The sequence below is a fragment of the Topomyia yanbarensis genome, chromosome 3, assembly GCF_030247195.1.
Source record: "Topomyia yanbarensis strain Yona2022 chromosome 3, ASM3024719v1, whole genome shotgun sequence".
NCBI classification, from domain to species: Eukaryota; Metazoa; Arthropoda; class Insecta; order Diptera; family Culicidae; genus Topomyia; species Topomyia yanbarensis.
The window spans coordinates 13,684,104-13,704,797 of NC_080672.1; the positions used below are offsets into that span (position 1 = coordinate 13,684,104).

Sequence of the window (20,694 nt, forward strand, 5' to 3'; positions counted from 1 at the left end):
TTTTTAAATTAGTGAAAATCCTCCTCACTATATAGACCTTCGAGACATCTTCTAATATAAGCTTTAAAAAAATCCTACGTCCTCGAGGGAAATGTTAAGAATTTCTGAGAAGCATCAAGAATATTCTACGACATCCTTCGAGGATTTTTTAAAAAACTAAGTAACTCACTGCTTTATTTCATACTTCAGCCAAGTGTTTCGAGCTTTAAGACAACCTCGATGGTAGGGACGACTAGGGGATATCATACAAATTTCAAAGAAGTCGACATACTTTCTAACTTTTAAAGCGACCAAATCCGATTTTTTTATATTTTTGCCTTTCTCATATAGAAAGGTTATGCAATCACTCTGAAAAACGTCAACCTAATCCCGGCCCGGAGGGCCGGGTGTCATATCCCATTCGACTCAGTTCGTCGAGATCGGAAAAAGTCTGTATGTGTGTGTGTATATATGTATGTGTGTATGTGTGTGTGTGTGTGTGTGTATGTATGTGCGTATGTGTCAAATAATGTCACTCATTTTTCTCAGAGATGGCTGGACCGATTTGCCCAAACTTAGTCTCAAATGAAAGGTGCAACCTTCCCATCGGCTGCTATTGAATTTTGGATCGATCGGAATTCTGGTTCCGGAATTACGGGTTTCAGAGTACGGCCACACAGAAATTTCTCATATAAACTATAGGAAAAATTAAAAATAGAATTTTTATTTTTGATGCTAAATGTGTTCAAGGTGCATGAAACGTCGAGATTTGATGCAAACTCGAAAAAAAAATTTGACTACGATTCACTTTTTTGGATTTTGGCACATTTTTGCCTTTCTCATATAGAAAGGTTATGCAATCACTCTGAAAAACGTCAACCTAATCCCGGCCAAATTTTTTTTTCGACTCGTTTAGGGTTTCTGGATTTTAACAGAGGCGTAGTTGATGGTTTACGGAGAGGGGTTACACCCCCCCCCCCCCTCTACTGTTCGCGCCCCTCCTTTAAAAATCTCCTTAAATCACCCCTCAGACCACCACCCCATCCAGCCCTCATACCCCTCCCTTTCAACCCCGTCATCTTTAAACCACCACTGTATCACAAAGCATAATAATTTAAGCTGGGGAGTCGTTCGTTCATGGGACTTTCGCCCTCTTCACATACCCAGCCCCGCATGACAAAATGAGTTAGCAAGCAGATAACATTGATCTAATACTGATTAGGCTAATGAAGCACGATATTTTTTGTTTCAAGTGTTTCACCGTCGACACGTAGCTCATCAAGTTCGTGGCTGGCATGCCATTGGGTATAAGTGCAAAGTGTACTAAGAATGTAATGGACATTTCCACAATTATGTTGAACATAAAAAGCCTCCGTGCCATAGTTTAGAGAAATGAGAAAGGCACAATTGCACCGCTAGGTGGATTAAAACAGGTTTTTTAGCTGATGAATCAATCTTAAAGAACTATGTGAACTAACCGAACCGGCTTCTTTTTCCAGTATCTGGCCATTGAAAAAGTATTCCTAGTAATATTTCAACTGTACTATATGGAAGACATCAACAAATATTCATGGAGAGCGACTAAAATGGTGCGACTGATTGCATCTTTATGCACCGCGTTATCAGGAATCAGGGAAAAGGGCTAAACGTATCAATCAATTACAATCTATTCAAGATATTTCTTTCATTCTTCCACCACTTTTACTATATTCATTATTCTTCCTCATTTTCATGCTCTGTCCAAATAGAATTCTATTTCTGAAAGTACCTCAAATAATAGTTAACGACTTTACACCCACGTTGTTTATAAACAAGAAAGGTTAAAAACAAATAAAATGTTTAGTTAATGCAACTTTTACTTGCCAAAATACGTAAAGCTAATAATTGGGAATAATTTCATTCATTTCAGTACTAACAGTTGTTAGTATATATCCGTTGAACTGAAACTATAACTTTAATCGAAGTCCGCATGAGTAGTGCATTGAATTATTGGAAATGGACTATGTAACTATTTAAATGATTCAGTACTATTTATTCGTTGAACAAAATTCAATTCTTATTTGGCATGCGCTGTAATTTTATAGTAGCATATCTTAACTTACACGTCATTTCCATATAAGCCCTAGTGTTTTGCCATAAAAGTTTATTTGAATTACATGATATCGCCTGTGGTAACTCGTCTAAAATGCATTAAACTTAACAATTAAAGTACTCGTATACGTCAAGATTAATAACACAATTCTTATTGTAGCATTTCTTCAACAAAATCGTCGGTTACATACTAGTCTTTTCTCTATTATTTTTCTGATCAAGTTTTCGAAATTTATAACACAAAGTGAAATTTACGAAAGCGTCCAAGTGGTACTTATTGACACATGAGCCTGTAATCCATTCCATCCGTCGCTTTCTTTTGGTATACGTGCATGTGGTATACCTCTGACAGTAACAAACCAGGCCCGGTTGTCTGGCAGCCAAACGGGCTAGAGATAAATTTCTTCCTAGAGATAAATACCGGTCAAATTTTCTCTAACACTTTGAACCGACCGTAAATTCATCCATCCAGCATGCCACATCAGCGGTTGGCGCTGATGCTTCAGGCTCCCTTTCCAGTGGCAAATCCAACCACGTCACTGCAACGACAAAATCATCGCATCCCTAGATCAGCGAACTACCAGTATGACGGAGCGCACACTTCAGTTCATTTGAACTTTGTTTTTTAGCGTTTGTCGAACAATCGTTCGAAACGCCTAGAGAATTGCACTATAAGTAAAACAGCTTAGTCAGGCAACTTTACCAAACTGGTCTCTCAGAGTAGCGCTTAAGCCACTGCGTTTGCAATAGTTCTCAAATATCTCACTGTCTATGGTTCCACAAGTGTTGAAAGAACCAGTACTTTGACCACATCCGTCTATCAGATCATGCTATGAAGCGGTAAAATTAGTCATTGACGATAATTAACCTCAACGTAAAGTTCGTCATCCATCACGCAATACGATTCAGCAGATATTAGCGCGTAAAATTTTAGGGCACGGCTTTCCGGTTTAATTCCTTTTTTATTTGTAATCCAAACCGCTTCATAATTTTCTGGACCAGGATTTTACGAGCGGCATCCCGGATGGACATATTCGGTTGGCGCGTTCAAAATTGCATGCAGTTTTCAACGACTCAAATCTAAAATGATTTGACGAAAATAACTAAAATATGTTGAATCGCATTTTGAACCAATAGAAGCAGGATCGTTGAAGTTGAAGAAGACGTTAAATTCAAAATTGTTGTTGAGGATGCCGAAACCAGCGGACTCCTCGAAAAGTCATCCATCAGTGAAGAACATTTTCTCGCAGTAAATGTATTTGTTCTTTTTTTTTTAATTCATAAAATCAATCAATAAATTACTTACCAAAAGCTTACAATGAAAATTTGATAAATTGAGTTAGGAGTAGGGGAACCTGGGAAGACCAAGCGCGAGATTTTATAATTAGCAATAAAAACTTGTATTATTAGGTCCTTAAAATTTGCAAAAAAATTAAATTTATAGATGCTGTTCCTGATTGCAATTTTAAATGTTTGGAACGAAAAGTGCGTTTGACCTTAGGGAGAAATATACCGTAATTCATATTCCATTGGCTTGCTAAGCCGAACCGAGTTTCGATTTATTTTACTACTTATCATCAGTTTAATGAACTTTATTTCGTGATGGACATTGACTTTGCTCAGGAACACAAATTGTGTCTCCGTATTGGAAGTTAGCTAGTTCTGGCACTAAGTCAGTGTCGGATTCTGAAAAGACGATGTCGAACACACAAATTCCAGAACTACTTTACTTCTTTTATAGAAAATATTCAGTAATTACCGATTTTACGTTAAATAATGTAATTTTGTATCAAATTTTGTAAGTACTCATGTATCATGTTATAAGTACTAAAGTAGTGAAATGATTTTAAATGGGAGCGGAATAATGGCAGAGTTATGGAATTTGCGCTTCGATTTCGTCTCAACAGAATCCGAGACTAACTTAGCCAACGGACTAAGCGCCAATCCGGCGCTAGCTTAGTCCATTTAAATTAGTGTCGGATTCTAATGAGACCAAGTTGAAACGCAAATTCCATAACTAATTTATAGGTTTTGGGCTCTTCACGCGCAAAGATGGTTTAAATTATTTTCTTCTTTATGGAGAAAAAATTGTTTTTATCAAAATTCTTCTCCACTAAGGAGAAATATAGCATAGTGAATAATAGCACAATTATTGCTAAACTTTACACGACATTGACCGCAAAAACCAAAGATGGGAGACTTGATCAAGTGCCAATCTTCCGATTACAGGTACAAGATACCTAATTTTTTATTATTAGTTGATACATACTGTTATTCTTTCAATGGCTTTCAACTATCCTATTTTTGTTCGCACCGTTTTTACGCTATTTTTGTCATAATCATGAGCATTTTCTCCCCGAAGGATTGGTCACAGTAAAAGTTCAATAACTTTTTTAGTAGTAAAGTAAAAATTCTACAAAAAATCATGAACATTTAAAAGCATATTTCTTATATTTTCCATTACCTTTAAAAAAAATACATTTGTGGTCTAGATTTGTTTTTTGCAAACCTTGTCAATTTTCCCCATATTTCCTTGCGACGGAAAAAGTGTACTCAACCCGTCAAATCACGTTTCCCCGCGACTTAATTAAAATGCGCCTTTCATTACTAACAATAAGTTTATAGAAATTTTTCAGAACAGAACGTCAAGAATATTAATTGTACATACAAGAGAAATTCACTAAATGTAACTCTTACGAGAAAGCTTGGGTGAGGCCAGAATTTGTCCTTTTCTAGAGTATTCAAGCGGAGCTGAAGCCCCTCGCAAGGATCATTAGAGGCGTTATCATCAGCTGGCACGAGAGCGTATGAATTTTCAGAGATAAGTAAAACCGCTCTTTAAGCATTTCTACGTAAGAGCGCCTGGAGCGATCTTTGGTGAATCGAGAGTGCATACGGATTTCCCCTACAGTAAACACAGTTAACATTATCAGCGGACTTCCTGCATACAACTTCCACATTTGTCGTCACGCTGCTTATTACTACATTAGGTAGCCGTTTGCTTGCAATTTAGAACCATGTATGATCGACGGTACAAACAGTCTAACAGCTAGACGAGCCCCTCCCACTTGAACGTAGCCCGTATTTCCCACCAGCGATGGACATTAAGTGCAATTGCTTTCCCACCAAAATGTTAACTGATTCAAAGTCAGGGATAGAACATCGACAGTTAAACCCACATCGCATACAACACCGTCGATCTCCGCATTCCGAGAAGGAATGTAGACGCGTTGCTCTATTGTGAAGAGCCCACCAGCCAATGACCAGCAACTTCATCCTAGTTGACATTGACACGGGCGGCGATGCTGCGAGACTCTGGGGGATGGCATGTATCGCAAATATAGCATTTAGAAGGAACTGGAAAGTAGGATACAAACACAGTAGCTGGCAAAGCTATTGTAAATAGAAATAGAAATCGGATACAATTGAAAGCAATTAAATTTAAAAGCAAGCCTCCTTTAAAGAACCCATGCTGTATGGTAGTAATTCTGATTTGACTTGATAATACAATTTTTCGTTAATTATTGCTTCAGAGAGTTTAGGTATACAAGATATAATAGAAATTCTACGGTAGTTGCAAATGTTTGATTCTTTCCACCTTAAAAATTGGTACTAATTAGAAACTTTTCAAAGAATTGGGGAAAATGCCAACAAATCAAAATATTTGCGCTCACGTTCTTCTTAAGAAAATTTTCGAAAGAAAGTTGTGAAAAGATTGCATTTTTTTAAGGTTCGTTTTTGAAGGGAAGTTTTCCGATTTTAAATCTTTTTTAACATAAACAGAGAAATTTTTTGGGCAAGATTTTATTTGAAGTTTGGGTTTTGAGCTATACTCTTCAATTGCAATATTAATGGTTAGATTCAATAAATTAGTTAAATTGATTTCTGATTAATTTATACTTTTTGTATACCTTTTGTTCATGGTTTTTAAATTTTTTATTTTTTTTGTTTTTTTAAACTGCATATTTTATATTAACTTGTCATCTAATTTCTTTAAGTGGTACTTACTCAACTATTGTATCAAACAATTTTGTGTGAAAGACGTCATCAGAATTTTCGACATTTGCTTCATTTCTAAATAACACTTGCCAATCTAAGCTGCTTAGTCTATTTTTTTATATCGTCGTAGTTTCCCAAGTGATATTGAAAGAACTCTTCTTACTCGCAGCCGTTGGGTCTTTTGCTAAATGGAAAACTTAATAGCTGTATGAAACGCTTTAAATCTCCATAATAGAGTTAACAGTTTAGTCACACAAAATTCTTCATGAATATTTGTAAATAATAAATCTAAATAACAGTTTTGCTGATTCCTAAGATTATTGATTTGATTAAGGGGGATGAGGGTTTCAGCGTAGAAAAAACAAACAATTTTTTGGCTAATTTTTTACGAAATTTGGATGAAACGAATTGATCGAAACTTTTGTTCATTATACTGCATCATTTCAATAACATTCTGTACTTTATCCATGTAAAAATATTGACAAGTGACTCGGTGATGAAGCTTTTTGTAGAATGTCTCTGGAAAAATACGATTTACGGTGTTAATTGCGATTCAAAAACTACTTAACCGATTTATGTCAAGCCTTGCATATACATTCTATGTAAAAAATACCTAACCCTTACGTTGAGTTTTTGAGAAAATTTTTCAATTAGGGGTTTTTTTACTCATAAAATTGCGGAAATGCTATTTTTCAAGAATGTTATTGAAATGATGCAGTATAGTGCACGAAAATATCGCTTCACCCAAATTTCTAAAAAATCGTAAAAAAGTGTTTGGGAGAAATATACCGAAATATTTCACTTGCCAGGTTGCTCAAATTATATGAATTTTCTTGTAGTGATAATTTCTGCGTTACATTTTTATATGATTGCTATTAGAGCTCCACCACCGGACTTCTTTTCAGACGTGTGAATGGTACGATCATCTCTAAACACATTGTAACTGTTTCAGAAAGCTTACTCACTTCTAATACTTTCATCCCAACTATTTTTTGTAACTAAAATTATTGCATAGGAGCTACTAAAAATTTTGTTTTAGATTTCATCCACTTAGAATGGACTTTCCATTCGATTGCGAATTTGACCGCAAATTAAAATTTCTATTGATGACTCTACTTGATTACCTCTTTTGCTTGTTGTTAAAAAAAAAGTAGAATCCTGGCAGACTGCGGTGTCCACGTCGTTTTCTTCTTCTAGAGAATGCGTAAATGTCGTCGAAATCGCGAATGTTGAGGTTGCCACGCCTTACACAAAACTGTTGGCGAGCATTCCCAGATTCCTGGATTCATTTGAAGCGTCGACCGCGATAAATCATCCACTGAATAGAAATTCAGTGTCGGTCATCTTTGAAACTGAATTGTTGACCTGTTGTTCGTGAGGGGTCCTGAGAATCGATTCTTCGCTGCCGCAAAAAGCACTCTATTTAGTGACAAGAAACTATTGTTGTTACGACTACTCGTATGGCTCAGTTCACGGTTGTTGGTATAATAGGTGCGGCGAAATGTATCTGCTATTGGTGTTACTGTTAACCAGCGGTCGTGACTGGAGCGCAACTACGAGTAACTATTGATCAGGTGGAAGAATTTTGTTTTTATTTTTTTTTTTTTTTCATTAACGTGCTCATCTATATTAATAGAGTTAAGTTTATTTGGTGTTGATATTATTGCAATTGCTAAAAACTGTTATCACTACGAATACTTACAGAATGTGACCATTTAATTACTGTTTTGTTTGCACACTATTAAAAATATTCCCCCTCAAAAATTATTGGAACGTTAAGACGTGGCTAATTAAAAAGGCGACCTTTTAAAATTTCATTATTTCCGATTGCATGAAAATGATTTTTGTAAAATTCCTATTCATTAGAACAATACTAAAATGTAGGAAATTTACTTAAGGATGATAAATCATTGATTTTTTTTCATTGTTTAAAAGCCCATTCTGAAATAATAATTTCTGTTGTCCAATATGCTGCTAAACATAGAAGAAAAATATGGCTTTCTAGATCTTTATGTCCTTTATATTCTATTGAATAAGGTAATGAAATATCCAGAAATACTTCTGCACGCGAAAAAAACTGTCACCGTTATTTTCAATTCATAAGTTCAGTGATATAAATAAATATCTACTATTTCACCACATGCACAAATCACCTTTTTGATAAATTTTTGACATTCTTTGAATGAATGAATATCCATTGCTGAAACTCTCGTTATAAATAGATAAAAGAAATCACATTCAAACTGTATGTCTCTGCGATTTTGTTCACACAACGCGGGTTACCAAGAGTTTTAATGGTAGCCATTGAGCCACAAAGATTATTATAAAAAAAACAGCAGATTAATCAGTGAGGTCAATTAGCCTTTTTGTATGAAATATCAAAGTTGACAGTTCCAGTGAACTAACTCTTTAAAGGCTAGCCATATTTAGGTTACATTTTCGAAACAAGAGTGTCTGGACCGACACGGTCGTTGGTTTTAAAATGATAAAAAGTCGTCTTTTATAAATGTTTATAAATGGTGGCCACTAGACAATACATGTATAATACAGATTATTAATTATTGTCCAGAAAAATACCGCCATTTTATGACTCGTTTTGGAACGTCAAATTATGTTTGTGCAATTTTAGAATGCAATCGTTTAGAATCTATTTTTCTGGCAAAACGTAGTTTACCTAACGAGGATGGAACAATTACACCAAAAGGTGGTTTAAGATAGGGTTTTTAAGAAATGATCTAGGGCAACTAAGAAAACTTTCAATTTTATAATTAGAATAATTTGCTCTTTACATTCGATCATACTGATACGAGTTTGTCGTTCTAAGATTCAAATCACCAACAAAATCGATAAAGTAGAATATGTCAATTTTATGATATTACAATTTTGTGAATGCTGCACGAATAACCGAACCGAATTAACCGGTCCGTTGCAAGCACTTAATAGAGTATGGACGTTTGACATAAGTGAAAATACTTTCTATTTGCTATAGTTTTGCGTCTTGATTTCTTGTATTAAACTCAGAAACAGGAAAATAACTTTTTTGGGGTTCTTGATAAAGGTTGTATCCTTGGGGTCACTCGCCCATTTTATTCTGATTAGAATAATCTCTGACGCGGGGTTAAAAGTCGAATCCAATTAAGCTGCGTACGTGGCAATCTACTTACCGACTACATTGTTCCTGACCCTGAGTAACTAATATTTATGCATTTGAAATTTCCATTTTAGTTCTTGGCTTGAACCCAATCTATTAGAGTAATTTTTTTCTGGTGTTTTGTAGCCTCGATTTCCAGTTTGATTTTTCACCTATTTTATATCCAACGAGACTATATCCTCTAAAGAGAGGGCAGCTTAGCTAGCACTGGTCGATGTATCCTCTGGCTCATACATTATGATAACTTTGATACGTATTTTCCCGCGGTATCGGTATACTGGAGCAAGACAGATAGTTTACCCGGAAAGGGCAAAGGAACAATAGCACTATATTCCTCAAGAAAATATTATCTTTACTACTTTGACACCTGTTTTGAAGTTTGCAATTTCCTATCGCAGAGAAATATAAAAATGGACCGTACGAGCGTACTAATCAAATAATGGTTATTTTTAAAATGAAAATCGGTGAGGTTCCAACCTGAAATATATATTAAATTGGTTCACACCATCACTGTTTTGCGTGGACTCTGTTCCATTGAAAACTACCCTAGTTTTGGTACCAGACGGCATTAACAATTACAATGCTGATAACAAATTACATTCATATATCAGGGACTCTAGCCATGCATCTGTATTTTTTGCATATCGCTATTCAATTCATTTGATATTCACTACCTTTTACTTATTCATTGCTTTCAACTGTTTCCTATTCCGGCACAGGTATGCTTTATTTTTACTATCCTCGTAAAGTAATCGATTTTGCACATATGATATAGCTCTAGTAAAAGACTTTTTGTGCAAATTTCCCATTTTGTTTTTATTCATGAATGGCGAATAGAAATTATAGCCCGTTTGCCATTTGCCTATGACACGGTGAGTTGTGTTTATATTTAAAATTTTAGTTAATCTAAAGTTCTAGAAAATCTACCAACAAATAAAAATGAAGAACACTGTGGGATTAGATACGTCGGTGTTAAGGCTATATTATTTTTTCTTCCTGACGAGAACATTAAACTGTGTTTCATGAGTTCGTACTCACAGATATAAGAGCTTCCCTTCAATTTTATTATCACTTACTGCACTATATCGAATCTGTATATGTGTACGAATAATAATTTATGCCATAATTATGCTTTAAGATACTTTGAGTTTGGTGAGTCTTTGCAATATCTTTCACTCGAAATCAATTAATTATCTTAATAAGAGAAACTTCATCTTAAAAATTATCGTCAAAATTTTTCACGCTGCTAACACTAGTTTACAAATTTTGGGGTAAACCAAAAAAAGCAAATCAAATGATCTACAATTTCCAAAAATCTGCATTATGCCCAGATCAAATATAAATTTATTAAAGTGTCAAGCTATCAAAGTTTAACAAATATAATTATCGATCATTCCGTGTTCGGTTACCTAAGCCTAGAAAATACATTTTATCGCAACTTTTTTTGTAAATTAGTGCAACTTGTATTTTGAACAACGTGTGTATATAATAAAATAGGTAAGAGTCAAATCACAGACTTTTTTGAAGTTTTCAATTTTCTATCTATTCAACAAATTCACAAAACAAGTTTTAGTAACCTTCATAAAATTCATAAACAATGTTCTTTTCTATTTAGTACCAATAAATAAATTTTGACGATATTTATAAACTGATGTTAAACAATTTTTTTTTTGAAACTTTTTAGTTTAAGATATTATAACTCAGAGTACCGCTATGTCAATATAATTAGTTTACTGATACTATAGTCTGCTCTTTCCATTACCCAACAACATCAAACAAACAGTATAACTGCTTTAATCGTTACCTTTTCCACTATGACAAATTCAATAATGATAGAAAATCAAAAAATGCGCTCAACTGCCGCTGCCGTGCCCATCCTAGTAGGCGGGCTATCACCAATTAGGCAATTAGCGCGAAAACGACGCTCTCCGGGATTTTTGTTCCCAGAGTTACCTCAGAAAGGGCACAACTTTATGTCTATTTCCCGCATTTTATTGACCGTTACAAACCTCCGCGCTTCTCCGACGGGTGCGGATTGTTTGGCGAATAGTTTGAAGTAGGCGATTTGCCTGCCACTATAGTGTCCCAAAATTATGATTTATATCTAGAATCATATTTACTTTTCAATTAGGCAGGCCTCCGATGGATGCACGATGGCGAATGACTCAGCTGATACGAAAGGATTTTTGTTTTCGTGGTGGCGCCTGTCCCACAAATTCCTATTAATCACCCGCGGCACTTAAGAACGAACGAACACTCAATTTAAGACGATTGGAAAGAATTGTGCGCGCCTCCAATCGAAGCAAACCGTCAACAGCAAAAACAAACACTAACCTCCCGACGGGTCGTCGAAAATAAAACTGAAACACTTTCTTAATTCACCTAATTGTTATTAGTGAATAGTTTGGTAACGCGTTCATAATTATCATCGATCAAACACATGTTCACCCCCGGTTAATACACATCCACTGCACTAGGTCAGTAATTCCCTACAAAAAACTATTTTCACAAACACCAAAGAATGTAACAACTGTTGAATGTGTCTTTTAATCAATCAGTTTCCCTTTGATAAATGTTTTTAAAAAAAGATCCTCTGCTAACATCGCTCGCCAGGCAAAGAGTGCCAAGTCCGCACGGTTTGGCTGCACGCTAACGACTGACTGAAATTTGCGCCGGACGATGGCTTAAAAGCTCGCCCCAATCGTAGTAGCTTGGGGCGAAAGTGCTGAGGCTACAAAGGTACCTCTATCCATACTATGCTGCTGCTGCTTCTGCCGCTTGTTGCGCTTTCAGCAACCGTCGCCGGAATGAGGAAGCAGAATTTTCCCTTTTGTTCTCACGCAATCCTGTTGATTCTTCTTCGGTTCGGTGCTACGTACGGTGTTTGGCTGTGCCGAGGACGACGACGGCGGCGCCGCCAAACGGTATTGAAGCTGCCCGAAACGATGCTTCCATCCAACCCCTTGTGTCGGCGAAAGGCTTGCTGTGATCTGCCGATGCAAGTGCTGAGGAAGGCAAAACCTGAAATGGAGACGCAGCCGAGCCTTCAGATTTAAACGTATTCGAGTTCGAACTGAGATTGTGGCAATTTTGTCACCAGTCTTCTTCTTCTTGTTCTAAGGCAAATCATGTGTCCATATTCATGAGCTAGCACTGTTTGGACGCTTTGCTGAGTGGACTTCGATGGAAATGAAATTCGCATTGCTTATCGAGAGTGTTATAGAGGGAAAACAACTTCAAGGCAGTTTGAAGTGTGCGTCTGTTTTTATGGAGGCGCATGATAATTATTTACCTAGTAGAATTGGTATTAGTGTATATCAAGCACGAATAATGTGCTCCGGTTATTTTCGGGTTTCCCTAGTGAATTAGTGATTCTTTTTCTCTAACTTTTCTCATACCGTGAGGTCTAGCGACTTTTCATCAGTGCAGTGTTAATTGTCACATTGATCGGAATTAAACAAGTTATAAACCATCGATATCGTTCTGCATTTCGGAGATCGCCATGGTCCAGTGAATTATTCAGATAAGTACACGCATACAATATCGATCTACATTAGTGTATAACCCTCAAATACAATCAGACATGTTGTTCTTCTGTATTGTGATCCCTGGTTTGTGATATCCCTGGCGGCAGCTACTTGATCGTAATTTAAACGTGCTGCCCTCTCTCTCATTTTTAAAGAGGCATTGCGAGAAGAATATGGATGATCGTTCTTACACCGTTCATTCTGAGGTTTCCTTCCATCGTGTTGTTTTTAGGGTGCACTGTGCGTTGGAGGTCTAAACTGTCTGCAGAGGATGCAACGGGACACATGCCACAGGGAGGGTTCGCTGTGGATTTTCGTCTAGCTATTCTAACGCGGCCACGGCAACAGCGTGTGAATAGCAGGAACAAAATCCATAGTGAATGTTTCTCTGTGGCGTGTGTCCTGTTGCCTCATCTGCGGTCATAGTTAAAGAAGGGTACACATCGGCAACGTTTGATCGTGCAAGTTATATGGATACAAACTATAACACTTTCTCCCTGTCTGGAACTCATAGGTAGCATTACTCTTGAACGGCTTAATTTATCAACCTATTTATTTAGAAACTACTCTAGTATGCATGCAAATCTTTCGGTATTTGTATTGTGTCGTGGAGTGAGTGCTCTCTCTATCTCTGTCAGTCAGTAACCACTCTGGCCGAGAGATGTTTTGAGTGCGACATCCATGTGATCGGTATCGCTTGATCTTGGCGCTTGGGTGCGTGATGCTTTAGATCTGGTGGTCGTTTCTGTATGTGTCCAAGGATAGGTGCAGATTTCTGTGCTTGTAGTGAGACGTTGTCATCGTTGTGTTGTATCACATCAGCATTATACAGAGGAATGGTGAAGATAGCAAGTATTGGAAACGTTAATTTCATTCGTGGTTAGTCTGTTGTAAACGATGCTGATTTCTTCAACAAGCTTTCTCAAAAGCTTGCAACTCTGCAGCAAGTAGTGCCGCTTGATGAGCAACAACCGCTCTTTACCAGTTCCGGGTTCTCACAAGGACTTGCGTGGTTCGCTGCAAAGAATGAACATAGCTACAATTGGCTAAATAAGTCGTTAACAAATCTATTAAACGAGGGTAGTTTACCCCTTTTTGAGGTTATGCCGTTTAAACCTGTGCCTCCACTTCGTCGCGCCTTGATATCGCTTCCAGTCGTACCTCGATTAGGGAAGAATCCACAAGCAAGCGTTCTTGGCTTGATCGCAAGGTTGAACAAAAATTTGAACGTCAAGTATTGGAAGGTAATAAAAGTATTGCCTCCAGAAAACGGCAAACAGCAAATCATCATAGGACTGGATGAAGCTTCAATTTCCCAGATATCTGATCAAAATAATCGCATATTCTATGCTTTGTCGCAAATTTTCGTGAAAATTTTCGAAAGAAACTAAGTTTCACTGCACATTACTGCCGTGATCTGCATAACAGTCCCATTTGCTATGGGTTTCCTATGCAGGTGGGACTGTTATGCGTATCACGGCAGATTACCACTGTAATATTTCTTTGAACGAACATATGATTGAAATAAATATTTTGAATGACTACATTGTTTGGATTTGAAAATAATTTTTCTCTTAATATAGATCTTCCAGCTTCAGTTTAACTGCTCCAAATAGTGTGAGATGTGTGTGTATGTGTGTGTGAATCCACCTATACTGCCCATATTTGCATCATTGTCCCATTTTCGGTGGGATTTCCTATCTTTATGGGACTGATTTGACTGATAATCAGTCTTCGTCATCATCGTAAATGAATGTACTCTAAATCTGATTTCAACCCAATTGTGGTAGAGCATGTCTGTCGTGGTGCGCGTAACTATGGTTTTCCTATGTTGCGGACTGTTATGCGTATCACGGTAGCAGTCTCTTTCAGAAAGATTTCTTTCTCTGTTTGGAAAACTGACATCTTTTCTGTTTTTACATGTGCGTGGCGTCATATTCCCATTCCTCGACCTTATTCACTGATTTCCCTTATCCTTCCCCACCCTTTCCCACAGGAATATGATGAAACCATAAGTATTATGAGGCAAGGTACAAATCTCCGAACAACACGGGGAACGTGCCATTAAGCCAATACTTTCTGATTCCTGATTCCTGATTGGACGCTTTGCTGAGTGGACTTCGATGGAAATGAAATTCGCATTGCTTATCGAGAGTGTTATAGAGGGAAAACAACTTCAAGGCAGTTTGAAGTGTGCGTCTGTTTTTATGGAGGCGCATGATAATTTTGTGATGTTAGACACTAGGCGGCTCCGTTATGAGTCATACTCATGCACACGATCCGTCACTCTTTTGTCAGTAGTACAGCACGTTAACGAAACATCAAAATTAATTATTTGCAGTTTCTATAGAGACGTTCACATTAAAAAAAACAACGAAATATTTGAATGCATACAGAGAAAGAAGTACGTAAAGAATTGAATAAATTGTAAGTTATATTCCGTATAACACAGCTACAACTTTGAAAGTATTCTTTTCCTGCTTCCTGAAACCGCCAGTGATGAATTAAAATAGGGCTTAATATATGGAAAGAAGGAATAATAAACTCAATTTCAATTCTTCGAGAATCATAAACAAATTTTAGTAACCAGCCGAATTTCATAAAAAAAATGCATGTTAATCTACATCGTTATCCCTCTTAGTGGTAATTGCACAAGTTTTTGTCGCTGATATAATAGCGAGTTAAGAGAAACCAGCCAAAAACACTTGTTTACAATACATTTTAGCACTTTTGGAAAGTGCCACATCAATGAATTAACGGCTATCAGACAGGAATTGTCACCAAGTGAGAAATTCTTCTCAATCATAATTTCAGCGTCAGGCCCGTGAGATTAAATAGAACTCAGTCGTGATGACCGCCAAGTGGTTAAGCGTGGGATAACTACGATATCATCAATTTTCAATAGTTTTGCTAAAAAAACTTTCCAGTTATGTTGCAGAACTTTGGTGTTGCCAGAGAGAACAGTTTTATTTCTACTTCGAGTATCGATTCAATCGAGATTTAATAAACTTGCTACGAAGAAACATTGTGGCAGCTGACTTACAATCTCGTCTCTCTACTCGTGAAATATTTATCGAATGTCTCAATCCTTCTAGTCGTTCGTCAACCGTCGTAAGAGCTCGAAAGGAATACCTCTTAATGTTCGTTATACAGGAAATTCGACTGAAAGTGTGTTAAGTAATAACTCACCACCTTTATTGGAATCGTACCTGATCACTTTGCTGCTGCACAACCTTAATCTATCTCGTATTATATTCTCTAGTGAGGATTTTCTCGTCTAATTGCAGTCACTGGATGCGTCCAAGGGAGCGGGACCTGATCGTCCGAAAATGTGCGGACTCTCTGCTAATGTCCGTTATTTTCAATCGATCGTTGACTGACGCTGTTTCCTAGTTACTGGAAATCTGCTGCTGAACGTTATTCCTCTTACTAAGCGACAAAAAGTTGATTTCATTTATGCAGATTTGACAAAAGCCTTAAACCATGTTCCGCTTCATCTTACTGTCGAAAAGCTGATTGTATTGCTTCGTATCTCACAGGACGATGGACTTTTGTTCGATTGGCTGACACACTTTCTAAACCTTTTGGTATCGGTTCTGGTGTGCCACCGGGCAGTCATGTTGAACCATTGCTTTTCATTTTGTTCATAAACAATTTTGGCACGGTTTTGAAATCTCAAAAAAACATAGCTGATGATTTAAAATTTTGCCGGCTGATAACATCCTTGGAGGCTTGTAAGCTGCTTCAGCTGGACATTGACACCTTGTCAACTTGGTGCAGCATCAGGGGAATAGTGGTTAATACAGAAATAGGCAGCGTGATTACATCACGTCGGTGGCATGGCTGTCATACCTTTGCTTTGAAGCCAAAAATTTTGGTTCTTTGGTTCGGTTGGCTGTTAGAAAATGTGTTTAAGCTATTGAGGAATTCCACGAAGATCCGTCCGAAAATCTTTAAAATCGTGACCGACCATCTCAGATTCCGATGAAACTTTACACATTTCACCGGCATGGAAGACTAAACACTTTCCACAGGTAATAAGATTATTTTGACTCAAGATCAACTTTTCAAAAGGGCGTAAACGTTCCCACGTGTATGAATTTCAATTTTTTTTTGTTCGATTACCGTATTTTATACAGCAAAACTATCTGAGAACGAGTTACAGGGAATGAATACTTCTGTCCGAAAATAATATATACTGAAAAAAATGTTGTGTCATTTTTCAACAAAATAAAAATTTCTGTTAAAAAATTAAATTGCGAAAAAACCCATTTTTTTAATTTTTCTATTTTGTCAACAAAAACTTAAAGAGAAGGGAAACATTTTGCATGATGGAGAAAAATTCGGTAAAAAAGTTTTTCTAACAATAACTTCAAACATGTTTTTACATTTCCTACTAATTGACATACAAAACTGTAATTTTATTACAGAATATAATAAGCATAATTTAAAATCAAAATGCATTTAACAAAAATCTTCCAAAATGTGATAGTTTTCGAGATATTTGGAATTTTGCTCCATCAAAAACAATTAATTCCTGTAATTATGCTCTTTTTAAAAGTTATTCGCGTTACCCAATCATAAAATCTCAAAAATCTAATGTTTATCGTTTTAAAAACGTAAATGCAACTTTTTCAGTGTATTTGGATCATGGAGAAGCTTTCAATAAAAAAGTTTTCCTAACAACAACTTTTGACATATTTTTATAATTCATACTATTTGCAGTCAAAAATACAATTTTCTTTTTGAATATGATTCTAAACGCCTTTTTAAATCGAAATGCTCATAACAAAAATTTTCTGAAATGTAGTAGGGTTACTGTGCCCTAATTCATCTTAGCACCTCTATTCATCCTACCCATTTGAACACATTAGTTAGAACAGTATCTGCTCTCTCTATTCAACGCATTGGATCAAATGGTAGGACGAATAAGGGTGCGTTGTACTCGACTTTTCGCATCGCTCAAACGGGAGTATTTTATATTTTCCAGGCGAGATTTTTCATTGTACTGCTTCTTAGGAAAGAAGCAAAGATGTTGATATCATACGTCTCCCAACCTTTGAACGGAACGGATCGTTATATTTCACAGTGGTGTTCGGTGTGTAAATTTTAGTGAGTCAAGGTCATCCTTTGTTCGTTCGTTAGCTGTCGTTCTGCTGGTGCCGAAAGTAAATCCAGCACATTGTTTTCGCTGGTGCGGAACAATCGACGTTGTTTGCAGATAAGTTTTGCTTTATTTTTTTCCCTCGTTTGCTTTCTTTCCTTTTCCCTACTTTTACTCTACCTTGTAATCAAATAATAAGACACATTCCCGTTTATATAACGCTCTGCCCTCGTGCTTAAATGGCCGAGGGCGAAATACCATCTGATGTAATCATGGAAGTCCCTGATCCCCCTAATACTCGCATTGCTCCCCGTATAAAGCAGTACCCAGAAGGTTCCTCTGGGCCATGGGTGGTATATTTTCGGACCGGAGAGAAACCGGTTAATATATTAAAACTTTCTCGAGATCTGACTGCTAATTACCCGGCAGTAGCTCAGATAACACGTGTTCGGGCAAACAAGATACGTGTTCTAGTGAATGATCTCGGCCAGGCAAACGCGATTGCTTGCTGTGAGCGCTTTACACGGGAATTTAAAGCGTACGTGCCTTGTGTGGCCTGTGAAATCGATGGGGTAGTGTCCGAACCGGGCCTGAAATGCGAAGAACTGTTGGAGCACGGGGTTGGCTGCTTTAAGGACCCCTCTCTTGAACAGATTAAGATCTTAGAATGCAAACAATTGTATACCGCAAACACCGAGGGAGGTAAGACTACCTACTCTCTATCAGGCTCGCTTCGGGTGACATTCGCCGGGTCCTCTCTTCCCAACTACATCCTCCTTGACAGGGTTCGCCTACCAGTTCGCCTGTTTGTACCGCGGGTCATGAGCTGCAGCAATTGCAAGCAGTTGGGCCACACAGCCACATATTGTGGAAATAAGAAACGATGCGGCAAATGCGAAGGAGAGCATGAGGATGACTCTTGCGACAAAGAAACTGAAAAGTGTATTTGCTGCGGGGGCCCTTCACATGCTCTTAAATCATGCCCTGCGTACAAGCAGCGCGGGGATAAAATTAAGCGCTCCCTTAAGGAACGCTCAAGGCGTTCTTATGCAGAAATGCTAAAGAATGCTTCGCCATCTGTCCCTTCCGAAAATTCCTTTGCTCTTTTGGCTGGCGTTGAGCAAGAATCTGACGACCCACGAGAGGGAACATCTTTGGTTAACCCAGGGGAATCCAGGAAGAGGAGAAATCCAGCCTCCCCTACATTGCCCCGTAAGGGTGCCAAGGTGTCGTCCACTCAGAGTGCGCCATCTACAACCAATAAATCCAACGGAAGTGATGCACAAAAGCCGAAGCAATTTGCTCCAGGACTTGGAAATATTAATTCTAACAAGGAGTACCCACCACTTCCAGGGACACCAAAAACCCCAAGTGTCCCCTTTTTTCAAACAGATACTCAGTCCAGTAGCGGACTAATGAAATTTTCTGACATAGTGGACTTAATTTTCACAGCTTTCAATGTTACTGATCCTCTTAAAAGCCTTCTGATACGTTTTCTCCCTATAGTGCAAACATTTTTGAAGCAATTGACTACTAAATGGCCCCTCCTTGCAGCGATCGTATCCTTCGATGGCTAAGTCATCGAACGAGGTCACCGATTCGACCACTGTTCTACAGTGGAACAGCAGAAGTATCCTCCCGAAAATCGATTCCTTTAAATTTTTACTAAATAGTTTAAAATGTGATGCTTTCGCATTATGTGAAACTTGGTTAACTTCCGATATAAATCTCAACTTCCACGACTTTAATATAATTCGTCTGGATCGAGAAAACCCCTATGGAGGAGTACTTTTGGGGATCAAAAAGTGCTATTCTTTCAACCGAATTAACCTCCCTTCGACACCAGGCATTGAAATTGTCGCTTGTCAAGTTTTAATCAAAGGTAAAGACCTTTGCATTGCTTCCATCTACATTCCTCCTAGAGCCTCGGTAGGGCACCGAACGCTTTGTAATATCACGGAATCCTTACCGGCACCGCGGCTAGTTCTGGGAGACTTTAACTCGCACGGTACGGTATGGGGCTGTCTTCATGATGATAATAGATCAACATTAATCCAAGATCTTTGCGATAATTTCAACATGACCATCTTAAACACGGGAGAAATGACGCGGATTCCGGATACACCACCAGCACGCGCAAGCGCGTTGGATTTATCGCTTTGCTCGACATCGCTACAGTTAGATTGCATGTGGAAGGTGATCCCTGATCCCCACGGTAGCGATCATTTGCCTATCGTGATTTCAATTGCTAACGGTTCAAGACCATCGGAAACAATCAATGTCTCGTATGACCTCACACGGAACATTGATTGGAAGAGTTACGCGACCGCGATATCCGTTAAAATCGAATCCACTCAAGAACTTCCTCCGGAGGAAGAGTTCAGGTTTTTGGCTGGCTTGATTCTCGACAGTGCGAATCAAGCTCAGACTAAACCAGTACCCAGCGCGAATACCCATGGACGGTCTCTCACCCTGTGGTGGGATAAAGAGTGCTCAGAGCTGTACGCGGAAAAGTCCACTGCATATAAGGCCTTCCGGGAAGACGGGTTACTCGCTAGCTATCAACAGTACGCGTCGTTAGAAAGGCGAATGAAGAGTCTAATGAAAGCCAAAAAACGCAGTTATTGGCGCCGGTTCGTCGACGGGTTAACGAGAGAAACAGCGATGAGCACTCTTTGGGGTACGGCTCGACGTATGCGTAATCATAATAGTACCAACGAGAACGTGGAATATTCAAACCGTTGGATATTCGCTTTCGCCAAGAAGATCTGTCCGGACTCTGTCCCGGTACAGAAAACGTACCGCGCCGCGTCTTCTCACGATACCGCGAACGAAACACCGTT

General features: G+C 38.0%; 1 protein-coding gene across 2 annotated transcripts in view; it reads right to left on the reverse strand.

Moving 5' to 3' along the window:
* Positions 1–11,890, reverse strand: part of LOC131691207 (sodium-dependent serotonin transporter) — a 136,195-nt gene extending 124,305 nt beyond the window's left edge. For both annotated transcript variants that reach the window (XM_058977433.1, XM_058977432.1), the window contains exon 1: positions 11,341–11,890. The gene's annotated coding sequence lies outside the window, so the exon portion shown is untranslated. The remainder of the gene's footprint in view (positions 1–11,340) is intronic.
* Between the last annotated feature and the right edge of the window lie 8,804 nt (positions 11,891–20,694).